Raw genomic sequence first — 18,565 nt, 5'->3', positions numbered from 1 at the left:
TAATCTATTCAGTAGTGACAGAACATTGGATGAACCTGTTAAATGGCGAACAGTTAGACCAAGACACAGTGACTTAGGCGTCTGCTTCCGACCTTTAGATGCACAATGTATTGACAAACAGATAAAACTTTTAGGTTTACATCTTCAGGAATATCAACATAACAGTCTAGTGTTGGTTCCTCTGTTGCACCTATAATCCAGGAAATTACATTGAATAGTTCAACTGGCACAACAGATTTTGCTTCAGAAACATTCAAATCCTCTGCTGTGGGAGGCCAAGGGCATTTCATACCGGGAGTTTCATTTACAAGTTCAATATCAGTCCTGCACTATACAGTGTCCTTGTGTGCTCTGTAGTTTGTCCAGATGTGTGTTCATTGTCACTTTCAGCTTGGCTTACCTCGTTGACTCAGTTGTGGTCGTGTCTGATGGATAGCCTGTCTAACAGTGTATCTGCTGATAATGTTTCAACAAAAACTAGTTCAGAGATGTTGCGTGTTGCAGCTGGGGGAAATCACGGGCCAACCGCCTTTTCAGTTTATCCTGCCTGCAAAATGAAAATATAGAAAAAGACGGGCACAAATGTATAAATAAAGGGATTTTTTCACAATGAGAAACAAATTAATTTAAACATAGTGTCATAGCCTTTCTTGTGAGCGAATAAATCAATAAAATTGAAACTTTTCAGTATGAAAGAGGTTCTTTTTTGTTTACTGAACTGTCAAGGACACATTTACCTGTAGTCTGAAGCATCAATATCCTCATTCTTCTTAACAATGTCTATGAACTTCTTCCTTAGTTGGTTCATTTTCAGGATGACTCGTTCGCAGAATATGTTGTAGCTGGCAGCAAAGGGTTGTTAATTTCTGAAAACACACACACACACACACACACACACACACACACACACACACACACACACACACACACACACACACACACACACACACACACACACACACAGACAAAAAAATACTTAACATGTGCAAAGGTGTCTGCTGTCAACATTGTATCTAAAGACAGCCAAAATACAGAGTATATATATAGTATCACACATTTACAATTCAAAATGTAGGTGAAATTTGTTTTTGTATCTTCTATCCATTATATGGTTATGTAATATAAAAATAACAGTGACCTGCCCCCTTGACCTCCATGCATTCCTAATAATGTAGTAATTCAATCAGCAGTGTTTCAGTCTCTGTTCTGTAGATAAACACTTTTATCAATGATAAGTATAATATAATATAATAATATATAAATGCACTACATCACAAGACCACCGCCTTTCTATCTGCAAACTTCCTTACCCAAAAAGACATGATATTCAACATATTCAACAGAGTGATCCCACAAAGCCTTGGCCTCAAACACAGCACATCAAAGACCTCTGATCTAATGGGAAAATGATAGGTCTGTATGTAAATACCGGTAGCACAGTTATCGTCATAATCAATATTTCACAGTCCAAAACTGGCAATGCATTTTCCAGTCCAATGTTAACGTGTGTGTGTGTGTGTGTGTGTGTGTGTGAGAGAGAGAGAGAGAGAGAGAGAGAGAGAGAGAGAGAGAGAGGGAGGGTGGTCGCTTACCTGACAGACACTGTTTCTGCTTGTGAAAGCTTCTTCCGTTTTCCAAAACAGTAATATATTTGTCCACAAATGATGCAGATGGCTGGAAGGACATGGCCAGCAGAAGGGACGGGCAAACCTGTCCGAGAACGACGTTTCTTTCGGGGGGTTTCAGACGTGACTGTCCGAGGCAGCGTTCTCTCTTCCCCCTGCACCGTCTGTGTGCAGCGTTTCTCGGCCAAACACAATCGTCTTTTACAAATAAAGCGACAGTAACACGTGGCGTGAAACACAGCGTCCTCGTTAGAGTCCTTTGATTCCCTTTTACGCACTTTTCCCCGCTGTTTTGGTTTATTTTTCCCCTCTTGGCTGGTTGAACTGGTGGCCGCCATTGCTCTAATATTATTATGGGAAGGGAATAAAGCTGCTACGCGATTGGTCCACGTGACCAAAACAACACCACTCCCCTTGCACATATTATTACGCCTTGTAAGAAATAGTCCCGTTTTAATTCGCGGATTATAAAATAACTGCAGGGCGGGACGAGTAGAACTTTTTTTTTAGTACTTTCTACCTATAAATCTCTTTTATGGAGAAAAAATTGTGTAGTCCCCCTTCCGTGGGAACGGACCTGAACGAAAAGGGACCTCACCACACGGCCTATACCCTGGAATTCGCGGTGGAAACCCGGTGGTCTTACACTCACGAACACAGAAAAAGAAACTAGGTAAGTTTCTAGGACTTTTTCAAGCAGTGCCGAGAGGCCTCTTGAACATAGCTCTATTAGCGTTGACAAACGCTAGCTTAGCTCTTCGCTTAGCCTAACCAGCGTCGGAAGACCTCACGTTAGCCGCGAAGCTTTGCCTGGCCCTTGGACAAGAGCCAGCCGACAATGGACGAGACAGCCGCTCGTCGGAAAGAAGCGATCCGCGGACGTCAACCTGCGCTGCTCTGCTACGGTGAGTTGTTAAGCCTCCGTTTTGCAACCCCAGCTTGTTAGCTCTGTTTTCCCTTGTTTTCTCTGCTGCTAAAGCCTCGAAAACTGTTAGGGACCCTACTAGCTACCACGCAGTTTTACAGACTCCCTCAGCCCGCGCTGAACCACGCTCTTTCTCACTACGTTGTGTCGCAAGACCCCGTCGGCTCGGAAGCCCCCGCTCCACGCGATCACAGGCTTCCATACGGCCTCACGGCCCACGGCTAGATTGGTAGAAGACCCTAGCTACTAGCTAGCTGCTTTTAGCAGCCTTTCTAGCTACCTCTAGCCTCCTCTAGCGGCTACTCCTGTTGCTACTCCTGTTGCCTCTAGCTACTGTTTGTATTATGTTTATTATATATATATATATATATATGTATATATTATATATGTAATATGCAATCTATGGTTTGTTGTTGTGGTCCTGTAGCTATTTATTAAATATATTGGATATACATTTAACATGTATTAAATATGTTTATTATATATATATATATATTTTTTATATATGTATATATATATTTCTAGCTGCGTCTACACTGCGCTTGACCTACAAGACTCTTCCATGTGTCGGAAGACCCTGGTTAGTTTTCTAGCCTTTACTACACCTCAGTGGACAGTTGGAAAACTAAACTAGGCAACATGGCTACTGGTGGTGACGCTACACAGCACAACCAGACCCAGGAGGACCCTCAGTGGGTATGTTTCAGTCGCAACTTCAACAGAACCCTGGCAACAGACAACCCGCATAAGCAGCAAGCTGCAACGCTGTTTCGCTTGCTACCGGTGTTTCTAGCTAATCCTCTGCCGCTAGGCGTTGATTTTAGCGTCACCAACAACAAGCAACCACCGTAGCCGGGTTACGACGCTAGCTTGCTATCCAGCCGCAGCTTCGCTAGCCTTCCTAGGTTAGCTAGCTCCCGCTAACGCAGCTATAGCCTTTTAGCTCCGCTAGACACTAGCTAGTTTCCAGCCGTCAGGCGTTGACTACAGCTTCTCTAGCTTCCTTTTGGCACGGTTGTTTTTGCTATCGAAGGCCACGGGCCTGCTCTACGCAACCCGCACTACCCAACGAACCGCCGCATCGCTCTGTGTCGTCAGACCTAAACAGCACCAGCCCGACGGCCGCGCTACGCGAGCCCCAGGCTTTGCGGCCTTCCCGTAGTCCGGCGCCTTTCTTTCACGCAACTAAACAGCCTCTCTGGCCACCACAGTTTCACAACGTGGTCCTCTCTGTTTAGACAGCTGATTTTCAGTGGAGCACCACGAGTCCTACTCTTCTACTCCACCACCTTCTTCTTTTATAATTTTATATTATAACTTAAAGGAGAAGTGCTTCTACAATGTCTTGAACTGCTGGTTCCTTCTTTAAGCTACAACTGTGCTTGACCTACAAGACTCTTCCCTGTGTCGGAAGACCCTGGTTAGTTTTCTAGCCTTATTACACCTCAGTGTACAGTTGGAAAACTACACTAGGCAACATGGCTACTGGCGGTGACGCTACACAGCACAACCAGACCCAGGAGGACCTTCAGCAGGGGTGACAACAGCCCTCCCGGGTTCCCGAGGAGGAACGCCACCGGGAATTTTCTCATGCAAATGCAGCAACCTGCTGTCCCCTGAGGACAGTCACTCTCGCTGCATGGTTTGCCTGGGTCTAGAGCATGCTCGCCAGGCTCTCGAGACCTCTGGTCTCTACCCCTGCTGCTTCTGCTTCGCAGACGGGGAGAAAAGCTGACGCATCTCACGCGTCAAGAGTCACCAAGACAGGTCCCTGGTCGACACCTCCGAGCCCGGCTGTCCCGACCAGCCCCAAACCTCGAGGCCTAGGCCCACCACCTCGTCCTCTCTCTCCAGACCCCTCAACCTTGACGCGTCTCAGAGACACCATGACGAGTCCTCCCTGGGCTCCTCCCCTGCCAGGAAGGCGGCTCGGACCGCCAACAACAAGCTCCACACGCTCTTCACCACACTGGTAAACAGGCCTGTGGAGCCAGACCCAAGACATCAGCCAGGCCTCGCCGGCTGGCTCTGGGTGCTGCTCTCCCTCCAGCGGGATCTCATCGGCCCACCGACGAGGCTCCCCCGAGCCGGGTGGTTGCGACAACGAGATGTCGGATGCAGTCCTAGGCCTTCACCGACAACTACCGCTGCTACTACTTCACGCAGCGGCCAAAGGCACGAGTCTCACTCGACGTGGTTCCCCAGCGACCCTCGACTACCGACTGCTTCCCTCAACATTACAGGTATGTACATTGTGAAGCTAGGGTTGTTTAGCTGTTTAGCTAACCTTTTCGAGGTCGGGAGTAGCAACCTCGTTGGATGGCCGATGCCACCCTAGCATGCTTAGCATTCTAGATAGGCTGCTTTTCAAGGTGGACGACGGACAGCGAGCTCCTCCAAGAGCTCCCTCCGCACGCCAACCCCAACACACCAGCGGTGGTAGGGGTGGCCGCTCTGGCTCCAAGCCCCACCAGGAGAGGGCAGGAGGCCAGCTGGCACCGTCCGGTGCCTCGGCCGACACCCCCAACCGTGACAGACGCCCGGCTGGGCGTGGCCACGGCCGCCCGCCCCATGGCCCCAGACGAGGCCAGGGCAGAGGCCGTGGGGAGCCACAGAGCAAGTGACACCGTCCCCATCCCAGGGGAGACGAGACCAGACGTCTCCCCTCCCCCCCCCGAGCCTGGATTCGAGTGTTCTTCTCACACTCAGACCGCCCAGGAAGAGGCGGGGGCTCACGATGCGGAGCATCACCACGGGTGCAGCCGATCATCGACATGTTGTTGTTTCCAATGTTGTACCTGTTTTATTTCCTGTAATGAAGGCCTTCACGCCATTAAAACAAAAACAACGACAACAACATCGGGGGGACATGAACCCACTGCCAGGAGTAGCCCCCGGGCTCTCCGACAGTGGGGCGGGACCTTGGCCTTGTGGCGGGCCTAAACGCCACTGGCAGGACGGGTCATGCCGAAATTTTCTCTGGTCCACCAGGGGGCGCCAGCCCTGCGCGACGACGCGCTCCCCTGGCGATGGAGAACCCCCTTGCGCGTCGCCTGACACAGTGGGAACTGTGCGGAGCGTCTCCTTGGGTTCTCCGCACCATAGCGAGAGGTTACAGGCTCCAGTTCGCTATGAGACCCCCTGCATTCGGAGAAGTCCTCTACTCCGATGCACGCGGTGAGGCGGGTCAGGTTCTCCAGCAGGAGATCAACTCTGCTGGAGAAGAAGGCTGTCAGAGAGGTACCCCTGAGCCAGAGTCGCAGCGGGTCTTACTCACGCTACTTCCTGGTCAAGAAGAAGGGGGGGGGGGCTACGTCCAATCATGGACCTACGAGCTCTCAATCGGTACCTCAAGTCCTTCCGCTTCAAGATGCTGACAGCCAAGTCTCTTGTGCGCTCTATACGCCTGAACGACTGGTTCACATCTATAGACCTGAAAGACGCCTACTTTCACATCCCTATCTACCCACCTCACAGGAAGTTCCTGAGGTTCGGTTTCAAGGGGAAGGTGTACGAGTACACGGTTCTCCCCTCTGGGATGTCCCTGAGCCCCAGGGTGTTCGTCAACCGTGCACCGAGACGGCTCTGGCCCCTCTGCGGCGACGAGGTCTACGTGTAGCAAGCTACATCGACGACTGGCTTCTGAGTGCGGGCTCGCCACAGGAGGCACTGTGGAACACCACTCGGGTGGTGTCCCATATGTCCTCCCTAGGGTTCACCATAAATCACGAGAAGAGTGTTATGGTGCCCGCCCAGTCGATCAACTTCATAGGCATAGCACTGGATTCAGTCTCCTTCACGGCTCGGTTGAGCCCGGAGAGGATCGACGCCTTCCTGAAGTGCGTGGCCCTGTTCCAGAGAGGACACAGACTGCCACTCAGGATCTGCCTACGTATGGCGGGACTGATGGCATCGGCCATCTCTCCGGTGCGGTTGGGCAGACTCCACATGAGACCCTTTCAGCGCTGTTTGAGGTCTCTACGGGTGCCCACCAGATTCATCTCGCGGCGAGTGACAATCCCCGGGGAATGCACGCTCGCCCTGAGATGGTGGTCGGACAGACGGATCCTGACGGAGGGAGTCCCCCTTGGTCTACCGTTGACCAGGAAGGTCGTCACTACGGACGCGAGCCTGAGTGGGTGGGGGGCCACCCACGAAGGCAGGTCAGCCAGAGGGATATGGGATGGAACCTTGAGGTCCGCCCACATCAATTATCTGGAACTCCTAGCGGTCTTCCTCGCGCTGCAAGCGTTCGAGCCGCTCATACGGGGTTGTCATGTCCTCGTCCGTACCGACAACACGACAACGATGTGCTACATCAACAGGCAGGGTGGACTGAGGTCCCTACGCCTGCACACGTTGGCATACAGGCTTTCGACTTGGTGCGACAGACGTCTTCTGTCACTGACAGCCTGCCACGTCCCGGGACTTCTGAACGCGGGTGCAGACCTGTTGTCCAGAGGTCCCCTCCGCTACAGCAACTGGTCCCTACACCCGGGTGTAGTGGAACAGATCTGGGACAGGTTCGGGACACCGGTGGCAGACCTGTTCGCTGCAGGCGGGAACGAGGAGTGTCCACTCTTCTTCTCCCTGACTGCTCCCATTGGGACTGGACGCGATGGCACATCGGTGGCCTCAGGGCCTACTCTATGCTTTTCCTCCACTGGAGTTGATTCCCTTCACCTTAGCCAGGGTGAGGGTTCAGGGCTCGAGCGTGCTCCTAGTGGCGCCAGCCCGAGGATCCTGGAGGCAGGACATCTGTCCCCTCCTCTACGACCGGCCCTGGCAGCTCCCTCTATGGAGGGATCTGCTTACCCAGGCGGGTCACGAGATATTCCACCCGCGCCCGCAGGACCTAGATCTCTGGGTATGGCCGGTGAAGGGTCGACCCTAGTAGCCACGGGCTTGCCCCCTAGAGTCATTGGGACGATTTTGGGAGCCAGGGCCCCTTCAACTAGACAGCGGTACAACACGGCTTGAAACGTGTTTGTGCGCTGGTGTGCTGCGAGGCCGGAACGGGTGGTTCCTTTTCAAGCCTCGGTGGTTCTTATCCTAACCTTCCTGCAGGAATTGTTGGATAGAAACTTGGGGAACTCCTCGGTCAAACTCAACCTGGCGGCCGTTCGGCCTACCATGTGGGTATGGACAACAGACCAATAAGTGAGAACTTATTGATTCGTCAGTTCATGAGGGGTGTCAGGCGTGCTCGGCCGGTATCTAGATCCTTAGCTTGGTGCTACACGCTCTGTCAAGAGCCCCCTTCGAACCACTGGACACAGTGGGTTTGAAATTTCTCTCACTAAAGACCGCCCTGCTGGTCGCCTTGGCTACAGCGAAGCGATCTAGTGACATGCATGCGCTCTCAGTGAGCTCAAGCTGCATGAGGTTCAGTGGGAACGATAACAGGGTTTTCGCTCAGGCCGAACCTGTCGTTCCTGCCTAAGAATTTTCCTTCCGGATGTGCTCCGGTAGATTTGGCGGCTTTCCACCCGCCCCCGTTCGCATCGGCGGAGGACGAGAGACTGAACAGTCTCTGTCCTGTCAGGGCACTGAAACTGTATGTGAACAGGACTGCTGCCTTTAGGAAGGGCAGTCAGTTGTTTGTTGCATGGGACCCTCAGAGAAGAGGGACTCCCATAACCGAGGTGAGACTTTCACAATGGGTTGTGGAAGCCATACAGTTGACTTATGCCGAAAGAGGAGCACAACCCCCGGAGGGTTTGCGGGCTCACTCTACGAGGGGCATGTCTGCATCCTGGGCCCTTGCAAAGGGAGCCTCACTTCAGGATGTGTGTACGGCGGCGAGTTGGTCGTCCCCTTCGACTTTCGCCACGTACTACAACTTGGACGTGGCATCTTTTGGAATTGCTCACGCCGTTCCGGGAGCTGCCGCTATGTGATGGGACAGTTGGGAACAACGGTCACACACGCGCACTTCAGGAGATAGATCCTAGGGCATATAAGATGGGGTACCATCAGCCCGCGTCTGAGTGCTTAGACAGTCTACGCTGGCTAGCTCCTTGGATAGGTTCTTGTCTACTGGGCCTGTGGTCCAGATAGCCTCCTTGCCTTTCCTTCTCCCCACGGGCAGGGGACTGCTGGGGGAGGGATCCCGGGTCGGGCCTCCTTTTCAACTGGTGGTAGTGATACGGGGGGTTTATGTACACCCTTAGGCGATTCTTGAGCGAGATGAGCTTAGATAAACTCTGGGTTACTTTAGTAACCTCAGTTTATCAAGCGAATCGAGCGAGAGAATCGCCCTTACTACCCTTCTTGCTTAGAAAGAGCACAGAAAAAGGACTGGTTGATAGGAATGACGTCTTCCGGCTGTGCGCTGCTTTATAGGCTCTGGGCGGAGCTTGCAGCCACAGTCGTGACAGACAGCTGCACGACCCAATCAGTATTGTTTCGTGAGTATATGGATTTATTCTGTGTTGGCACCATGGAAATGGCGCCACCCTTAGGCGATTCTCTCGCTCGATTCGCTTGATAAACTGAGGTTACTAAAGTAACCCAGAGTTATAGCCCATCGTTTTTTTTTATTAAAAAAAAATTTACCTATTTTTTCATCATTTTTGAACATGGGCTATAGCCCCTACCGTACGGCATACTATAGCACGCCGTTTTTCATCATTTTTGAGGATTTAAATTTTTTTTTAAAAACATGGGTTATAGCCCATCGTTTTTTGAATTTTTGAAAAATAAATTAACCTCGTTTTTCATCATTTTTGAACATGGGCTATAGCCCCTACCGTACGGCATCCTATAGCATGCCGTTTCATCATTTTTGAGGATTTGAAAAAAAATCAGAAATTCAAAAAACATGGGTTATAGCCCATGGTTTTTTGAATTTTTGAAAAAAAAGAATTACCTCGTTTTTCATCATTTTTGAACATGGGCTATAGCCCCTACCGTACGGCATACTATAGCATGCCGTTTTTCATCATTTCTGAGGATTTGAACAAAATGAAAAAATTCAAAAAACATGGGTTATAGCCCATCGTTTTTTTTTATAAAAAAAGATTTACCTCTTTTTTCATCATTTTTGAACATGGGCTATAGCCCCTACCGTACGGCATACTATAGCACGCCGTTTTTCATCATTTTTGAGGATTTAAAAATTTAAAAATGTAAAAAAAAACATGGGTTATAGCCAATCGTTTTTTGAATTTTTGATTTTTTTTTTTAACCACGTTTTTCATCATTTTTGAACATGGGCTATAGCCCCTACCGTACGGCATACTATAGCACGCCGTTTCATCATTTTTGAGGATTTGAAAAAAATTCAAAAAACATGGGTTATAGCCCATCGTTTTTTGAATTTTTGAAAAAAGAATTTACCTCTTTTTTCATCATTTTTGAACATGGGCTATAGCCCCTACCGTACGGCATACTGTGGACGCCGTTTTTCATCATTTTTGAGGATTTGAAAAAAAATAAAAAATTCAAAAAACATGGGTTATAGCCCATCGTTTTTTGAATTTTTGAAAAGAAAATTAACCTATTTTTTCATCATTTTTGAACATGGGCTATAGCCCCTACCGTACGGCATACTATAGCACGCAGTTTTTCATCATTTTTGAGGATTAAAAAATTTAAAAAAAACATGGGTTATAGCCCATCGTTTTTTGAATTTTTGAAAAAAAATTTAACCTCGTTTTTCATCATTTTTGAACATGGGCTATAGCCCCTACCGTACGGCATACTAGCCGCGAAGCTTTGCCTGGCCCTTGGACAAGAGCCAGCCGACAATGGACGAGACAGCCGCTCGTCGGAAAGAAGCGATCCGCGGACGTCAACCTGCGCTGCTCTGCTACGGTGAGTTGTTAAGCCTCCGTTTTGCAACCCCAGCTTGTTAGCTCTGTTTTCCCTTGTTTTCTCTGCTGCTAAAGCCTCGAAAACTGTTAGGGACCCTACTAGCTACCACGCAGTTTTACAGACTCCCTCAGCCCGCGCTGAACCACGCTCTTTCTCACTACGTTGTGTCGCAAGACCCCGTCGGCTCGGAAGCCCCCGCTCCACGCGATCACAGGCTTCCATACGGCCTCACGGCCCACGGCTAGATTGGTAGAAGACCCTAGCTACTAGCTAGCTGCTTTTAGCAGCCTTTCTAGCTACCTCTAGCCTCCTCTAGCGGCTACTCCTGTTGCTACTCCTGTTGCCTCTAGCTACTGTTTGTATTATGTTTATTATATATATATATATATATATGTATATATTATATATGTAATATGCAATCTATGGTTTGTTGTTGTGGTCCTGTAGCTATTTATTAAATATATTGGATATACATTTAACATGTATTAAATATGTTTATTATATATATATATATATTTTTTATATATGTATATATATATTTCTAGCTGCGTCTACACTGCGCTTGACCTACAAGACTCTTCCATGTGTCGGAAGACCCTGGTTAGTTTTCTAGCCTTTACTACACCTCAGTGGACAGTTGGAAAACTAAACTAGGCAACATGGCTACTGGCGGTGACGCTACACAGCACAACCAGACCCAGGAGGACCCTCAGTGGGTATGTTTCAGTCGCAACTTCAACAGAACCCTGGCAACAGACAACCCGCATAAGCAGCAAGCTGCAACGCTGTTTCGCTTGCTACCGGTGTTTCTAGCTAATCCTCTGCCGCTAGGCGTTGATTTTAGCGTCACCAACAACAAGCAACCACCGTAGCCGGGTTACGACGCTAGCTTGCTATCCAGCCGCAGCTTCGCTAGCCTTCCTAGGTTAGCTAGCTCCCGCTAACGCAGCTATAGCCTTTTAGCTCCGCTAGACACTAGCTAGTTTCCAGCCGTCAGGCGTTGACTACAGCTTCTCTAGCTTCCTTTTGGCACGGTTGTTTTTGCTATCGAAGGCCACGGGCCTGCTCTACGCAACCCGCACTACCCAACGAACCGCCGCATCGCTCTGTGTCGTCAGACCTAAACAGCACCAGCCCGACGGCCGCGCTACGCGAGCCCCAGGCTTTGCGGCCTTCCCGTAGTCCGGCGCCTTTCTTTCACGCAACTAAACAGCCTCTCTGGCCACCACAGTTTCACAACGTGGTCCTCTCTGTTTAGACAGCTGATTTTCAGTGGAGCACCACGAGTCCTACTCTTCTACTCCACCACCTTCTTCTTTTATAATTTTATATTATAACTTAAAGGAGAAGTGCTTCTACAATGTCTTGAACTGCTGGTTCCTTCTTTAAGCTACAACTGTGCTTGACCTACAAGACTCTTCCCTGTGTCGGAAGACCCTGGTTAGTTTTCTAGCCTTATTACACCTCAGTGTACAGTTGGAAAACTACACTAGGCAACATGGCTACTGGCGGTGACGCTACACAGCACAACCAGACCCAGGAGGACCTTCAGCAGGGGTGACAACAGCCCTCCCGGGTTCCCGAGGAGGAACGCCACCGGGAATTTTCTCATGCAAATGCAGCAACCTGCTGTCCCCTGAGGACAGTTACTCTCGCTGCATGGTTTGCCTGGGTCTAGAGCATGCTCGCCAGGCTCTCGAGACCTCTGGTCTCTACCCCTGCTGCTTCTGCTTCGCAGACGGGGAGAAAAGCTGACGCATCTCACGCGTCAAGAGTCACCAAGACAGGTCCCTGGTCGACACCTCCGAGCCCGGCTGTCCCGACCAGCCCCAAACCTCGAGGCCTAGGCCCACCACCTCGTCCTCTCTCTCCAGACCCCTCAACCTTGACGCGTCTCAGAGACACCATGACGAGTCCTCCCTGGGCTCCTCCCCTGCCAGGAAGGCGGCTCGGACCGCCAACAACAAGCTCCACACGCTCTTCACCACACTGGTAAACAGGCCTGTGGAGCCAGACCCAAGACATCAGCCAGGCCTCGCCGGCTGGCTCTGGGTGCTGCTCTCCCTCCAGCGGGATCTCATCGGCCCACCGACGAGGCTCCCCCGAGCCGGGTGGTTGCGACAACGAGATGTCGGATGCAGTCCTAGGCCTTCACCGACAACTACCGCTGCTACTACTTCACGCAGCGGCCAAAGGCACGAGTCTCACTCGACGTGGTTCCCCAGCGACCCTCGACTACCGACTGCTTCCCTCAACATTACAGGTATGTACATTGTGAAGCTAGGGTTGTTTAGCTGTTTAGCTAACCTTTTCGAGGTCGGGAGTAGCAACCTCGTTGGATGGCCGATGCCACCCTAGCATGCTTAGCATTCTAGATAGGCTGCTTTTCAAGGTGGACGACGGACAGCGAGCTCCTCCAAGAGCTCCCTCCGCACGCCAACCCCAACACACCAGCGGTGGTAGGGGTGGCCGCTCTGGCTCCAAGCCCCACCAGGAGAGGGCAGGAGGCCAGCTGGCACCGTCCGGTGCCTCGGCCGACACCCCCAACCGTGACAGACGCCCGGCTGGGCGTGGCCACGGCCGCCCGCCCCATGGCCCCAGACGAGGCCAGGGCAGAGGCCGTGGGGAGCCACAGAGCAAGTGACACCGTCCCCATCCCAGGGGAGACGAGACCAGACGTCTCCCCTCCCCCCCCCGAGCCTGGATTCGAGTGTTCTTCTCACACTCAGACCGCCCAGGAAGAGGCGGGGGCTCACGATGCGGAGCATCACCACGGGTGCAGCCGATCATCGACATGTTGTTGTTTCCAATGTTGTACCTGTTTTATTTCCTGTAATGAAGGCCTTCACGCCATTAAAACAAAAACAACGACAACAACATCGGGGGGACATGAACCCACTGCCAGGAGTAGCCCCCGGGCTCTCCGACAGTGGGGGGACCTTGGCCTTGTGGCGGGCCTAAACGCCACTGGCAGGACGGGTCATGCCGAAATTTTCTCTGGTCCACCAGGGGGCGCCAGCCCTGCGCGACGACGCGCTCCCCTGGCGATGGAGAACCCCCTTGCGCGTCGCCTGACACAGTGGGAACTGTGCGGAGCGTCTCCTTGGGTTCTCCGCACCATAGCGAGAGGTTACAGGCTCCAGTTCGCTATGAGACCCCCTGCATTCGGAGAAGTCCTCTACTCCGATGCACGCGGTGAGGCGGGTCAGGTTCTCCAGCAGGAGATCAACTCTGCTGGAGAAGAAGGCTGTCAGAGAGGTACCCCTGAGCCAGAGTCGCAGCGGGTCTTACTCACGCTACTTCCTGGTCAAGAAGAAGGGGGGGGGGGCTACGTCCAATCATGGACCTACGAGCTCTCAATCGGTACCTCAAGTCCTTCCGCTTCAAGATGCTGACAGCCAAGTCTCTTGTGCGCTCTATACGCCTGAACGACTGGTTCACATCTATAGACCTGAAAGACGCCTACTTTCACATCCCTATCTACCCACCTCACAGGAAGTTCCTGAGGTTCGGTTTCAAGGGGAAGGTGTACGAGTACACGGTTCTCCCCTCTGGGATGTCCCTGAGCCCCAGGGTGTTCGTCAACCGTGCACCGAGACGGCTCTGGCCCCTCTGCGGCGACGAGGTCTACGTGTAGCAAGCTACATCGACGACTGGCTTCTGAGTGCGGGCTCGCCACAGGAGGCACTGTGGAACACCACTCGGGTGGTGTCCCATATGTCCTCCCTAGGGTTCACCATAAATCACGAGAAGAGTGTTATGGTGCCCGCCCAGTCGATCAACTTCATAGGCATAGCACTGGATTCAGTCTCCTTCACGGCTCGGTTGAGCCCGGAGAGGATCGACGCCTTCCTGAAGTGCGTGGCCCTGTTCCAGAGAGGACACAGACTGCCACTCAGGATCTGCCTACGTATGGCGGGACTGATGGCATCGGCCATCTCTCCGGTGCGGTTGGGCAGACTCCACATGAGACCCTTTCAGCGCTGTTTGAGGTCTCTACGGGTGCCCACCAGATTCATCTCGCGGCGAGTGACAATCCCCGGGGAATGCACGCTCGCCCTGAGATGGTGGTCGGACAGACGGATCCTGACGGAGGGAGTCCCCCTTGGTCTACCGTTGACCAGGAAGGTCGTCACTACGGACGCGAGCCTGAGTGGGTGGGGGGCCACCCACGAAGGCAGGTCAGCCAGAGGGATATGGGATGGAACCTTGAGGTCCGCCCACATCAATTATCTGGAACTCCTAGCGGTCTTCCTCGCGCTGCAAGCGTTCGAGCCGCTCATACGGGGTTGTCATGTCCTCGTCCGTACCGACAACACGACAACGATGTGCTACATCAACAGGCAGGGTGGACTGAGGTCCCTACGCCTGCACACGTTGGCATACAGGCTTTCGACTTGGTGCGACAGACGTCTTCTGTCACTGACAGCCTGCCACGTCCCGGGACTTCTGAACGCGGGTGCAGACCTGTTGTCCAGAGGTCCCCTCCGCTACAGCAACTGGTCCCTACACCCGGGTGTAGTGGAACAGATCTGGGACAGGTTCGGGACACCGGTGGCAGACCTGTTCGCTGCAGGCGGGAACGAGGAGTGTCCACTCTTCTTCTCCCTGACTGCTCCCATTGGGACTGGACGCGATGGCACATCGGTGGCCTCAGGGCCTACTCTATGCTTTTCCTCCACTGGAGTTGATTCCCTTCACCTTAGCCAGGGTGAGGGTTCAGGGCTCGAGCGTGCTCCTAGTGGCGCCAGCCCGAGGATCCTGGAGGCAGGACATCTGTCCCCTCCTCTACGACCGGCCCTGGCAGCTCCCTCTATGGAGGGATCTGCTTACCCAGGCGGGTCACGAGATATTCCACCCGCGCCCGCAGGACCTAGATCTCTGGGTATGGCCGGTGAAGGGTCGACCCTAGTAGCCACAGGCTTGCCCCCTAGAGTCATTGGGACGATTTTGGGAGCCAGGGCCCCTTCAACTAGACAGCGGTACAACACGGCTTGAAACGTGTTTGTGCGCTGGTGTGCTGCGAGGCCGGAACGGGTGGTTCCTTTTCAAGCCTCGGTGGTTCTTATCCTAACCTTCCTGCAGGAATTGTTGGATAGAAACTTGGGGAACTCCTCGGTCAAACTCAACCTGGCGGCCGTTCGGCCTACCATGTGGGTATGGACAACAGACCAATAAGTGAGAACTTATTGATTCGTCAGTTCATGAGGGGTGTCAGGCGTGCTCGGCCGGTATCTAGATCCTTAGCTTGGTGCTACACGCTCTGTCAAGAGCCCCCTTCGAACCACTGGACACAGTGGGTTTGAAATTTCTCTCACTAAAGACCGCCCTGCTGGTCGCCTTGGCTACAGCGAAGCGATCTAGTGACATGCATGCGCTCTCAGTGAGCTCAAGCTGCATGAGGTTCAGTGGGAACGATAACAGGGTTTTCGCTCAGGCCGAACCTGTCGTTCCTGCCTAAGAATTTTCCTTCCGGATGTGCTCCGGTAGATTTGGCGGCTTTCCACCCGCCCCCGTTCGCATCGGCGGAGGACGAGAGACTGAACAGTCTCTGTCCTGTCAGGGCACTGAAACTGTATGTGAACAGGACTGCTGCCTTTAGGAAGGGCAGTCAGTTGTTTGTTGCATGGGACCCTCAGAGAAGAGGGACTCCCATAACCGAGGTGAGACTTTCACAATGGGTTGTGGAAGCCATACAGTTGACTTATGCCGAAAGAGGAGCACAACCCCCGGAGGGTTTGCGGGCTCACTCTACGAGGGGCATGTCTGCATCCTGGGCCCTTGCAAAGGGAGCCTCACTTCAGGATGTGTGTACGGCGGCGAGTTGGTCGTCCCCTTCGACTTTCGCCACGTACTACAACTTGGACGTGGCATCTTTTGGAATTGCTCACGCCGTTCCGGGAGCTGCCGCTATGTGATGGGACAGTTGGGAACAACGGTCACACACGCGCACTTCAGGAGATAGATCCTAGGGCATATAAGATGGGGTACCATCAGCCCGCGTCTGAGTGCTTAGACAGTCTACGCTGGCTAGCTCCTTGGATAGGTTCTTGTCTACTGGGCCTGTGGTCCAGATAGCCTCCTTGCCTTTCCTTCTCCCCACGGGCAGGGGACTGCTGGGGGAGGGATCCCGGGTCGGGCCTCCTTTTCAACTGGTGGTAGTGATACGGGGGGTTTATGTACACCCTTAGGCGATTCTTGAGCGAGATGAGCTTAGATAAACTCTGGGTTACTTTAGTAACCTCAGTTTATCAAGCGAATCGAGCGAGAGAATCGCCCTTACTACCCTTCTTGCTTAGAAAGAGCACAGAAAAAGGACTGGTTGATAGGAATGACGTCTTCCGGCTGTGCGCTGCTTTATAGGCTCTGGGCGGAGCTTGCAGCCACAGTCGTGACAGACAGCTGCACGACCCAATCAGTATTGTTTCGTGAGTATATGGATTTATTCTGTGTTGGCACCATGGAAATGGCGCCACCCTTAGGCGATTCTCTCGCTCGATTCGCTTGATAAACTGAGGTTACTAAAGTAACCCAGAGTTATAGCCCATCGTTTTTTTTTATTAAAAAAAAATTTACCTATTTTTTCATCATTTTTGAACATGGGCTATAGCCCCTACCGTACGGCATACTATAGCACGCCGTTTTTCATCATTTTTGAGGATTTAATTTTTTTTAAAAAAAACATGGGTTATAGCCCATCGTTTTTTGAATTTTTGAAAAATAAATTAACCTCGTTTTTCATCATTTTTGAACATGGGCTATAGCCCCTACCGTACGGCATCCTATAGCATGCCGTTTCATCATTTTTGAGGATTTGAAAAAAAATCAGAAATTCAAAAAACATGGGTTATAGCCCATGGTTTTTTGAATTTTTGAAAAAAAAGAATTACCTCGTTTTTCATCATTTTTGAACATGGGCTATAGCCCCTACCGTACGGCATACTATAGCATGCCGTTTTTCATCATTTCTGAGGATTTGAACAAAATGAAAAAATTCAAAAAACATGGGTTATAGCCCATCGTTTTTTTTTATAAAAAAAGATTTACCTCTTTTTTCATCATTTTTGAACATGGGCTATAGCCCCTACCGTACGGCATACTATAGCACGCCGTTTTTCATCATTTTTGAGGATTTAAAAATTTAAAAATGTAAAAAAAAACATGGGTTATAGCCAATCGTTTTTTGAATTTTTGATTTTTTTTTTAACCACGTTTTTCATCATTTTTGAACATGGGCTATAGCCCCTACCGTACGGCATACTATAGCACGCCGTTTCATCATTTTTGAGGATTTGAAAAAAATTCAAAAAACATGGGTTATAGCCCATCGTTTTTTGAATTTTTGAAAAAAGAATTTACCTCTTTTTTCATCATTTTTGAACATGGGCTATAGCCCCTACCGTACGGCATACTGTGGACGCCGTTTTTCATCATTTTTGAGGATTTGAAAAAAAATCAAAAATTCAAAAAACATGGGTTATAGCCCATCGTTTTTTGAATTTTTGAAAAGAAAATTAACCTATTTTTTCATCATTTTTGAACATGGGCTATAGCCCCTACCGTACGGCATACTATAGCACGCAGTTTTTCATCATTTTTGAGGATTAAAAATTTTAAAAAAAACATGGGTTATAGCCCATCGTTTTTTGAATTTTTGAAAAAAAAATTAACCTCGTTTTTCATCATTTTTGAACATGGGCTATAGCCCCTACCGTACGGCATACTATGCCGTTTTTCATCATTTTTGAGGATTTGAACTAAATGAAAAAATTAAAAAAACATGGGTTATAGCCCATCGTTTTTTTTATAAAAAAAAAATTTACCTCTTTTTTCATCATTTTTGAACATGGGCTATAGCCCCTACCGTACGGCATACTATAGCATGCCGTTTTTCATCATTTTTGAGGATTAAAAAATTTAAAAAAAACATGGGTTATAGCCAATCGTTTTTTGAATTTTTGATTTTTTTTTTTAACCACGTTTTTCATCATTTTTGAACATGGGCTATAGCCCCTACCGTACGGCATACTATAGCACGCCGTTTCATCATTTTTGAGGATTTGAAAAAAATTCAAAAAACATGGGTTATAGCCCATCGTTTTTTGAATTTTTGAAAAAAGAATTTACCTCTTTTTTCATCATTTTTGAACATGGGCTATAGCCCCTACCGTACGGCATACTATAGCACGCCGTTTTT

This window comes from Protomyctophum parallelum (assembly GCF_964188405.1).
Source record: "Protomyctophum parallelum genome assembly, chromosome: 1".
Taxonomy (NCBI): Eukaryota; Metazoa; Chordata; class Actinopteri; order Myctophiformes; family Myctophidae; genus Protomyctophum; species Protomyctophum parallelum.
The sequence above is the reverse complement of the archived record's forward strand: the minus strand, read 5'-3'. Positions refer to the sequence as shown.